A 10,569-nucleotide genomic window follows, 5' to 3' on the forward strand; every position below is an offset into this window, starting at 1 on the left:
CCCCTCTTCAGAATTATTTTTATAGCATTTATATGTAATAAACCCACTCTTCTAATCTGGAAAAGAATAATCTCCCAGGTAAGGCAGACATCACATTGTCAGCTTTTTTGTTATGCTATTTCTATCTGTTGTTTGGAAGTGGCATGTGCCTTTTCCCCTATTGGCTGAGTCATCTTGCCAGCCCTTTAGGTATTACCCCAGTTTCTAGCTTAGTGCTTTTAAGAAGCAGGCTGTAGCCAGTCAGCTATATAAGGAAACTGAGAATTTGAAGATCAACTTTTGGGCATTTCTGCCTCCTCTGCTACAATATTAGACTCTCACAATCCAATCACTGAGATATCATCTAAAATGCCTTTTAACTTCTATCATATCCAGGTCCCTGATCTAAGTATCTTTTTTAATTATTTATTTTTAATTTTTAAAGTTTATTTAATTTAATTTAGAATATTTTCCCATGGTTACATGATTAATGTTCTTTCCCTCCCTTCCTCCCACCCCCCTCGCAGTTCCGCTGGGTTTTACTCATGTCATTGATCAAGACCTATTTCCATATTATTGATATTTGTACCAGGGTGATGGCTTAGAGTCTTGTATCCCCAATCATATCTCTGTTGAACCACATGATCAAGCACTTGTTTTTCTTCTGTGTTTCTACTCCACAGTTCTTTCTCTGGATGTGGATAGTGTTCTTTCTCTAAGTCCCTCTATAAGAATCTTTAATCAGGCTAAAACCCTATTTAGTAAAACTGCAGAGAAGCTGGATGGACATGGTGTGTGGATGTTCTTTTTAACTCCTGGTTAATGGAAATCACCTTAAGAGTAAATACTACTAGAAAGGGACTAGATAGACCTAGTAACCTTTGTCTTTTAGAGGTGTTGAAAGAGGGCTTGCCAAGCTCTTTTCAAGGCTGTATATCCACATTTGGGGCTCACCTGACACTCAATTCATACCTATGATTCCAAGAAACTGTAGCATGCACAGCAGCCATACTCTGGTAACCCATTTCAGCAGGTCTACCCCAAGAATGTGAAGACTTATTCCAGTGGAATGGGCAGATAACAATTTGTTCCAGTGACCATGAAAGTGGCTGAAGCAGGTTCTGTGGAGTTCATAGAGCTTGGTCAAACATCAAAGATGCCAAAGTCTTTTACTACTTTCTAGATCATCACCACTCATCCAGAATTTTGTCTTCCTATTGGATCTGGATGACGCTGGAAGAGAGAGTGAGACCTATGGCTTTGTGCAACTCTGCCTCATTTTAATCCAACTCTTGTATCCTGTGATGTCATTGATCCTCTTTTAAAACAAAGGACAAAAAACAACTTTTATAACTAGCATGGGCAACTAAGTGGTGCAGTGGAGAAAGTGCGAGGCCAGGATTTAAGGAGAGATATCTTTATGAGTTCAAATCTGGCCTCAGAGACTATGACCCTTGCCAAGTCACTTAACCTGGCTGGCCTCCATTTGCTCATCTCTAAAATGAGCTGAAGAAGGAAATGGCAAAATTACTCCAGTATCTTTGCCAAGAAAACCTCAAATGGGGTCACAAAGAGTCAAATATGACTGAAAAGAAATAATGCTGATGATGCATGTTTATAATAAACAACTATTTTTTTGGAATAAAAACAAATATATCATCCTTGAATTACCTATCAGTACCAGAACAACTCAAACGTTTGACAAATGTGTAGCCATTGGCCTGCAAGATGAACGCTGATATGACTGTGGAAAATAAAATGTGGAAAAAAGGGATTTTGTCATGTCTATATGACAATCATGCTGTAACATTTAATGGTAAGCAATTGTAGTATCTACAACTCTATAAAAGCAAAAATTATAAATGTAATGAAAACTTCTCAGAGCTAACCTTTTAATTGCTTATGTCAAGGATGAGGAAACGAGAGAAGTTTGCTCTTTTCTATAGGTTTGTATGAATAAATGTGTGTTTGGAGATTTTGGCTCAGTTAACTTTTTCCATAAAAATCCTGGTATTGTAAACAAAAGAAAACAAAGAATTAAGACTGCTAACTGAATAATTTAACCATGAAAAACATTTTTGGTTCAAGTAGCTGAATTTTTCAGACAAAAAAAGGAAAACAATTGAATGATCCAGATAATGGCTTCAATTTTTCCTTACATTCTCTATATAGAAAAGAAAAGTAGAGCTATTACATAGTGACAATCTAAGGCTGTCACACCAGTTTCAAGGTTAGTTTTAATACTTTTTTTTTAACTGCATTAGCATTGCCCAAAGCTGAATCCATTACTGAATAATCCTGCTGGGTTGACTAATCAACTAGCACTATAAGTTCTTGTGAGTGTTCTGGCTTGAAAAACTTGCAGAAACATCTGACTCAGTTATATGGGTCCTGAAGCTATTTTTCTTAGTGTTATGCAGTTTTACAAATTTTTAGAGAAACAATAAACTATGGACTAAGATGGAAAATCAGCTGTGGGACACATGATGTTTTGTTTTTAAAAGCTATCAATGATCCACTTATCAAATTTGGGTATTAGATTACAAACAGCAGAAATATTATTTGAAAAATGACTTGTGTACATTCACCTCCAGAGAAAGAATGGATAAATAGAAACAAGCAAGAAATAGTTTCATGTATACATATATCTTTCTGTCAGATGATACCTTCTCTGATGGGAGGAGGGCAGGGATCAATGGAGTGAATTGGGTATTTTAACATAATAATTTTTTTTAAATACTAAAAAGAAAAAAGGCAATACCAATTTTAATTTAAAGAACTGTTTTCTGTTTTTTCTAGAATAGGCGTAGATAGGACAATGGAGTATGATCTTTAACTAAACTGCCCAATAGTCTCGCTTTAAATGATGGCTTGAACTTCCAGACTGCATACACCTTACTAAATTTGCAATGATCACCAGAGATTAATCCAATGTCCTACTAGGAGCATTTCACCAAAATCTTAACTTTCTGTTTGAGCCAGGCTTATTGAGTAGTGGTTGCCTTTAGACAAAAATGTTTCTGTCTGCCTCTGTGGCTCCAGGATGAAGTTAGATTTTCTCTTTGAAGTAATGGAGTTCTATACTTGTATCAGCAGGAGTGTGTGGCTATTTTATTGAGATAGACTGCCTACAGGCTACTAGAACTGAAGGAGTGAGTAATGTTTTTAGCTGTATACTCCAAGCCAAGCACCCACTGAAATTTGTCTTTTTATTTTACATCTGTGGCTCTAATATTCAGTCTTCCCAATAGATGGTATTAGAATATTTAGTGGGGGGACTTAGAAGATGCATAAAGATCAGATAAGTGGGGTAGCTAGACCACAAAGTGGATAGAACCCGGGTTCTGGAATCAGGAAGATCTGACTTCAAATCCAGTTTCAGATACCTCCTAATTGTGTGACCCTCGGCAAATTACTTAATTTAACTTTCCTCATCTGAAAAATGGGGATAATAACACTATCACCAGTTGTGAGAATCAAACAAGATTATATTTGTGACCTGATTCATTGTAAGCATGGTATAAATGTTAGCTATTATTATAACATATAATAATATATATTAAGAGATAATGTTTGGGGAATAAGGATCAAGAAAGGATGGACTATGGAACTGAAATGAGGTCTAGTTCTTATAAAAACCCAATATTTATATGAAGAGATATAACTAATAAGAAATAAGGTATATCATTTGGAACAAATACATTATCAGTATGCCCTTTAGACTGTGTCATTTAAAATATTACTATAAATAGCAAGATATACATATTTCTATAGATATTGGAACTGACAATTGTTGTTCAGTCATTTCAGTTGTGTCTGACTCTTGATGACCCCATTTGGAGTTTTCTTGGCAAAGATAATGGAGTGGGTTTGACATTTCTTCCTCCAGCTTATTTTGTAGATGAGGAAACTGAGGCAAATTGACTTGCCCGGGGTCATACAACTAGTAAGTATCTGAGGCTAGATTTAAGAAAATGAATCTTCCTGACTCCAGGCTCACCACCCTATCCACTGATCCACCCAGCCAAGCTGGAAAAAGGATTAAATGAAATGCAGTTAGATCCTGACATTTGAACCCTTTCCCATATGAGAGTTTTTCTTAATATTTTCTAGCTCGTATTTATATAGGAATTTGAAGTTTATAAAGTACTTTACAAACACTCTCTTGTTTTATCCTCACAAGGATCCTGACAATCAGATCTTATTTTTATCCCATTTTGCACATGAGAAAAGTAATGAAGAAGGAACTTGAGTGACTTGCCCCAGCATAAACAGCTAATGAGTATGTCAGACTAGATTCAAATCCACTTCTTCCATTCTATCCTCTTTGACACGTAGAATCCTGGATTTTCAGCAAGAAAAGCCTCACATTCAGATTAGGAAGACTGATAATTTTCTAGAAATTATGACAAAACATAGTGTCAAAAGGCTAATTTGATTTTTTCCAAGTGCATTGGCATTGCTCTAAATAGCAAGATAAACATTTTCAGGTGATGGAGCAAAAAAATTATTGCAAGGAGTAAAGAAACAAGTTCAATAGAGTTGCTCACTGACATTCTTCCTGTTGACATTGAATTGATGCTGCGGGTATTATTATATGGAATCATAATACTTTAGTTCAATGTAGTTATTTACTGACATTGCACAAACCTTGATAGAATTCTATTGATACTGGATTGATGAAATTGTCAGGAAACTAGAATCCCAGTTGTAGAAGCTAGATAGCTAATAAGAAATTATGAACATAACTGTGATAAATTACATTGACAAACAACTTCTAGATTGCTCCAATTTATTATGTTTGGCTGTAAAAAGCTAAATGGAACTATTTATAGCTAATTGAGTGAAACAGTAAAACCTACAAAAAGATACTTAAAGTAGAATACATCATATCAGTTCCTATTAGCTAGCTTGAGTATTGGTCTCATAAGTGTAGAAATGGAATACTGATATAAGCCTGTATATCTTTCAGAGCTGATAATGATAATAACAATAATTGCTTTTTATATAGCGCTTTAAGTCTTACAAAATATTTTATATAAACTATCTCATCTAATCATTATAACAACCCAAAGAGTTAGGTGCTATTATTTTAATTTTACAGATAAGGAAACTGAGACTGAGGAAAGGTTATGACTTTCCCAGTATAACACAAGTAGTAAAGTGTCTGAAACTGAATTTGCACCTATCTCTTCATGATTCCAAGTTCAATATGGTATCTGGCAATCCACCTAGCAGCCTATTAGGAGGGATTGTTCTTCAGACTCTACCAGCTATTGCACTTAAAGAACTGGGGTTCCTAGGAATTTTTGTAGAGATTAACAAAAGAAAAATACTTGAGGTGAATGAGCTAGGTTGAAAGTTGTAATTTATAGCTTGTCTTCCATTGTTACAATCCAGGCCAGGTTTTGTAGCCTTTGATGACCCAAAGAGCAAGGCAAGAACTTTCAAAGGACCTAGTGGAGTTACTTACTTGACAGTAACATTAAATAATTAATTTAAACAATCAAGTTATTCCTCAACCAACAAATGGTCAAGGGACATGAATAGGCAGTTTTCACATGAGGAATTCAAAACTATCAATAAGCACATGAAAAAGTATTCTAGATCCCTTCTCATTAGAGAAATGCAAATAAAAACAACTCTGAGGTACCACCTTACACCTAGCAGACTAGCCAATATGGCAGCAAAGGAAAATGATAAATGTTGGTGGGGATGTGGCAAAATTGGGACACTAATGCATTGCTGGTGGAGTTGTGAATTGATCCAACCATTCTGGAGGGCAATTTGGAACTATGCGCAAAGGACTTTAAAAGAAGGCATGCCCTTTGATCCAGCCATAGCACTGCTGGGTTTATACCCCAAATTGATAATAAGGAAAAAGGTTTGTACACAAATATTTATAGCCTCGCTCTTTGTGGTAGCAAAAAAAAAAAGGAAAATGAAGGAGTGTCCATCAATTGGGGAATAGCTGAACAAATTGAGGTCTCTGATGGTGATGGAATACTATTGTGCTGAAAGGAATAATGAACTGGAGGAATTCCATGTGAAGTAGAATGATCTGCAGGAATTGATGCAGAATGAAAGGAGCAGAACCAGGAGAACATTGTACACAGATACATTATGGCACAATCAAATGTAATGGACTTTTCTATTAGCAGCAAAGCAATGACCCAGGACAATCAAGAGGAACTGTAATGGTGGAAATTTTAGGCTTCTGGAAGAGGTTATGAGCAACTGTAATGGTTAAAAATGTGGCTACAGGATTTATGTAATATTGAACAATGGCCGCCAAGGAATTTACTTATGAAATTCCTAAAATGAAACACTCAAGTCAGAATGAAGTTTATGGAGGTTTAATCACACTGGGAGTAGGGAAAGGAGAGGGAGAGAAGGAGAGAAGAGAAAAGGGAAAGGGGCTACTCAACCTCTGACCAAGGCAGAGGGAGTTTTAGGCCCAAAGGGCCAAGGTGGAAAGAATCAGTCCTTAACTCACGTGAGTGATCTGAAGGAAAGCTGTCTGCGGGCGTCCTTCCTGTCCAAGCTCCTCACACCAACCCCTCTCTCGCTCTCTCCACAGGAAGTCAGCGAATTCCAGAGGCTGTTCCCTACCTCACTTCCTGTGTCTCACAAATGCCAATGGTTGGCTCTAGCTTGGCTTAGGACAGCCCAGGTGGGCAGTTAGTTATTTCTGATTTGTCATTGACTAGCACATGCCCGTGTAGTGTGGGTGTGCACAATTTTTGGGTGCTAGACCAAGATGGAGACTTTTAAAATTCACAGAACTTAAGAGAATGCTGTCCACATCCAGAGAAATAACTGTGGAGATGGAAATGCATCAGAAAAATATGTGATCAATCACTTAGTGTGATAGGGATATGATTGGGGTTTTGATGTGAAAGGATTGCTCTTCTGCAGATATGAATAACATGGAAATAGCTTTTGAAAAATGATACATGTATAACCCAGTGGAACTGCTTGTTGGATTCTGGAGGGGGGAGGAGAAAGTGAGGGAATGGGAGATCATGAATCACATAATCATGGAAAAATTTTCTAAATTTAAAAAAAGGAAGAAGTTAATTTAAATCAGAAGCATTAACATCTGCTTTGTTGATGCATCCTAAGGACCATGGGGGTTTTCCATTTGGTTAATAAGTGAACCCTTAAATATGTGCTGTTTTCCCTCATCCCCTAGAATGTGGGCTCCCTGAGAGCAGAGACTATCTTACTTTTCTATGTGTGTTCCTGATCCTTAGCACAGTGCTTTGCATATTATGTGTTCTTAGTAAATGTTTCATTCATATGTATTTTCCAGATCTGAGTACTTATGTGGGGCTCCAGGTTTATGTTCTTTTCCTCTTCCCTACCAAAAAAAAAAATCTGAGAAGTTTTACTGCTGGCTATGGGGCTTTTTTAATATGCTGACTGGGATAGGTTTGGTGAGATAACCCAACTCCCCCTCAAAATAATTTCCTCCTCCTGTTGTTCCACGTCAGAGAAAGAAGTTCCTTCTTTCACTCTTCTCCATGAAAGGAAAGAGTCTAAAGCAACTATAGCTCTGCTGCAAAATTAGCAGCACTCAGCCCTGACTCTGTATGTGCCAAATGCCTTTTTCCCCCTTGTACTCTCACAAATCCTTGTTCCATAATTCATATCAGTACCAATAGAGATTGAGAAGAATAGTTAAGTTGAGAAAAGCAATGGGGGCATATTCAATTTTTAGGACCAGGTCCAGTGAAATGGAAGTATCCCAATTTCCCTTTTGGAGAATCATAAACCTTTGGCATCACTCTGTGGCAGTACACGTTAGTCAGATCAACGTTGATTTACAAGAGAGAATTTAAGCAGAGAAAGGTTTGAAACCTAAAGTGAATCAAAGGCTCTTAGATACAGTAGAGAAATATTTTGTAAGGCAACCCAGAAGTGAGAAAAGTATGTTTGTTTCCCTTTACACTGCTGGAAGTCCCATTCAGGATTTCTTTGCCAATGTACATATTATTGCTCTCCTATGCCTATTCCTCTTCCTAGCAAGCTCACCTTTGAAAGAAGATTTTACAGGATAAGGAACTCCCCTCAACTATACCCAGAGCATCTATTTATATTATACATGGGGGCACAGATGAGGTAACTAAGTGGCCCACCTCCATCTGACTCTGGTATCCCAGATTCCCTTATACAGGCCCCTTAGGCCTTCAATGCATTCCATTGCTGTTAGCAGGCTTGAGAGCTAATAAGTATACAGGTAACTGAGAATAGAATGTCAAAAAAAAGTATGGTTTCTCTAGTTAGTCTTATTTATTCTCAGGGACAAGATGAATTGGTTTCTACACTAAATATAGCAATACTGGAACCTACAAACAAGCTATTTAGAAAGGCTATAGTTAGACTTCAACATTGCACCATTTCCCACTGGAGAGCTCTTCTTGATTTTTATTGATTTGGATAAATGTTGTGGGTGTTCTGAGTGCTCCACCTAATGAGTGTTCCCTATGTCTCTCCCTCTCCTCAGGCTTCCCTGTGCCACAACAATATTGAAGGGTTTAGTTCATAAAATAGCTTAGAGTTTGAGAGGATTACCTCCAACTTCTTTTTTAAAATTTTTTTAAAATTTAGAATATTTTTCCATGGTTTTACATGATTCATGGTTCCCCTCATCCTCACCCTGCTCTTCCTTCCCCCCTCCAGAAGCTGACAAGCAATTCCCATTTTCATGTAATTCATATTTGTAGTAGAGTGATCTTTTAACATCAAAACCCTAATGATATTCCCATCCAACTATGTGATCAATCTTATGTTTTTCTTCTGTGTTTCTACTCCCACAAGTCTTTCTCTGGATGTGTAATAGGGAGGGTAAAAGGAAGGGTTCAAACTAGTTATAAATATATAATAAAAGGTTTATTAAACTGAATTGAGAAGGATGGGAAGGGAATCAGGGAATGACTTACTTCTAAACCCCACCCAATTATTAAAACCTAAACTTTCTAAATGATCATAAACTATCTAATTAAATGAGTAATTAAAGTTAGAGAGATTTGTAAAGTCTACAGGGCCCAAGATTCTCATGACACCAGAGTCCCCCTTTGGATCAAACAACCTCAGGATGAAGAGTTCTTCACAGGATTAAAGGGGGAATGAGGATTAACACACACACACACACACACACACACACACACACACACACACACACACACACACTGTATATCAGTGTAGGGTAATCACTCACTCAACCCTCCTTGAAGATGGTCCAATTCCCTGGCAGCTCCAAAGTTGTTTTCCTTCAGAGAGAGAGAGACACCTCCATACCTTTTCTGTCTTCTTCCAGAGTCCTCCAACTCTCTCTCCAGCAACTTACTCTGTGTTCAGTCCCAGTCTTGGGAGTTCTGAGTGGAATGTTGGTCCTGCAACATCTCTTGCATTCAGCTTTGCAAAATCCCATTACTATAGATGTGAAGTGTTCTGTGTCATAAGTTCCTCTGGATTATCCTGGGTCATTGCATTGCTGCTAGTAGAAAAGTCTATTACACTTGGTTGTGCCACATTTTGTCAGTCCCTGTGTATAATGTTCTCCTGCTTCTATTCCTTTCACTCTGCATCACTTCCTGGAGGTTGTTCCAATCTCCATGGAATTCCTCCACTTTATTATTCCTTTTCGCACAATAGTATTCCATCATGAAGATATACCACAATTTGTTCAGCCATTCCCCAATCAAGGGACACCCCCTCATTTTCCAGTTTTTTGCCAACACAAAGAGCACAGCTATGAATATTTTTGCACACAGATTTTTCCCTATTATCTCTTTGGGGTACAAACCCAGCAGTGGTATGACTGGGTCAAAGGGTAGGCATTATTATAAAGCCCTTTGCACATAATTCCAAATTGCCCTCCAGAATGGTTGGACCACTTCACAACTCCACCAGCAGTGTATTTGACTCCAATTTCAAAAGAAGTTCTGCTGTGGGCAAAGTACTACCAAACAGCATTACATGTGATAGAGAATTCTTTCATTGAAAGGAAGAGTCAAATAGTGTGGCAAACTTCTCTGTGGTCTTATTTTTAAAAATTGCCACAGTCATCCCAGTCTTCAACAACCACCACTGTGATCACTTAGAAGTCATAAGCTTCAAGACAAGAATTTCCCAAAAAGATTATGCCTCACTCAAGATAATTGTCCTCCCATTCTTTATTCCATTTTAGGCCAGTCCATAGCCCCTTGGGATTGGGCCATCACCTTCCAGGAAGTCATGGCTCTACTTTGGAGAGTACTCTCGTGACAACAGGAAACTACTGAAAGGTTTCAAAGGATGTAGTGGCATGATGCCTTGATAGGTAGAAAGAGTGATTATGATCATATTTGCCTGTATAAAATAGAGTACTAAAGAAAGTATAGAGGGGTCATCAAAACAACAACAACAAAAAAACACAATCCTTTGGTTATCTGGCTTTACATGTGAATATCTTTTAGGCCATAATCTGCAGATAATTTATTCAGTTTTCTATTTCATTTGGGTACTTCTGCTACGAATATCTTTTATCTCTAATCTAATGAGTGCTCATACCAGGAATACAAACAACAGAGACAGAGGCAGAGA

The sequence above is a fragment of the Monodelphis domestica genome, chromosome 4 (assembly GCF_027887165.1).
Source record: "Monodelphis domestica isolate mMonDom1 chromosome 4, mMonDom1.pri, whole genome shotgun sequence".
In the NCBI taxonomy this organism is placed as follows: domain Eukaryota; kingdom Metazoa; phylum Chordata; class Mammalia; order Didelphimorphia; family Didelphidae; genus Monodelphis; species Monodelphis domestica.